Source organism: Alexandromys fortis, unplaced genomic scaffold, assembly GCF_014885135.2.
Source record: "Alexandromys fortis isolate MF-2015 unplaced genomic scaffold, M_Fortis_MF-2015_v1.1 scaffold_5, whole genome shotgun sequence".
NCBI lineage: Eukaryota > Metazoa > Chordata > Mammalia > Rodentia > Cricetidae > Alexandromys > Alexandromys fortis.
The window spans coordinates 4,768,474-4,769,974 of NW_026067924.1; positions in this window are offsets into that span (position 1 = coordinate 4,768,474).

Here is a 1,501-nt window from a genome sequence, read left to right on the forward strand (position 1 = left end):
GTGCTGCTGTGTCTCAGCAGGGCAGCCAGCACCCTGCTTGTCTTTCCTAACTTCACGGTCACTTTATCTAAGATTCAAACAAACAAGTTTGCACCTTCCAAGCTCTTGGGTACACAGGTGACGCTTGAGCTCAGGAGTTAAAGGCCAAAGAAGGCAACATAGTAAGACTGGTCTCAAATACCAAAATTTGAACTCAGGACCCAACAGATGGCATGATTATGAGACACAAAACAGACACCCATTGGTTAGTGATCCCTGACCGCCTGCTGGCGTTCACTCTACTCTGAGTCTGACTTGATGAAGGGCTCACACCGTAGACAGGAGAACTGAGCCGGAGTCTATTGGATGAGGTGCAATTCCAAAATAGGCCCACAGAGGACGCCAGCACCCAGCATCACCACGGCAGGCCGCAGCCCAAATCGCTATGGGGGTTTTCCATCGCCCGCTTCCCTTTTAGAAGAAGAAAAATTCATACCACAAGAGTGACGCATCACAAGAGTGACACATCACAAGGATGATGTGTCCAAACCTCCATGGCCTTTTGAGGAAATGTTCAACCATGAGCGTCCTCAGGCTGGGCTTACAGGGGACCTCACAAAGGGTTGAGTGGTCCGGCCCCCACTCCACAGGCCCTCCAGTGGGGGTGAGCCCCCACGTCACCCTTGCCGGTGATTAACCTTTTTTGTTTTGTCTTGAGACAGGGTCTCGCTGTTGTGGTCCAGGATGACCTAAAATTCGCTATCCTGCTTCACGCTCCCAAGTGCTTAGATTACAGACCTGTGCACGCACACCTAATTGATAAGTGATTGGCTTTCTTTTGTCCGCATTTGTTGTGTGCATGCATGCGCCACTTCAAGCAAGTGGGGGGGGGGGAGTCAGAAGACAGCCTGTGGGAGCCGATCGCTCCACCACGTGGATACTAGAGATCAGCTTGTTGGCCTTGGTCGTAAGTCCCTTTACCAGCCCAGAAGTGATAATTTTGCAAAATGGACAGAAGTATTTAGATAGGTCATGTAAGAGAGACTTTACATCCTCTCCCCATAATCAAAGATAAAAGGAGAGCCTTACCTTCCCCATCAGGAAGATGATAGTGGACGTTGTTGGAGTCACCTCTTGACTTTAAAAAAATTATTACATTTAAAAATATTTTGTGTTTGGGTAATTTGCATACCAGAGCTGATGTATGGAGTTCAAAGGACAGTTTGGTGGGAATCTGTTGTTTCCTTCTATTATGTGGGTTCCTGGAATCAATCTCTTCAGGCTTGATGGCAGGGTGGTACCCACACCCACTGAGCCGATGGGGTGGCCCCAAGCCACCTTTGGAAGGATCTCTTTTCCAGGGCTTTCCACTGACTCTTTAACTACTTCACCTCCCGCAGGACTCACTCCTGGCTGTGGCTCTCAGCAGCTGAGTAGGTTTCAGTTGCGCCACCTAGAGGACTCGCAGGGAACAGTCGTCCCCTTCCTGGCTACACTGCCACCTTTTCTTGGGGACCACCCT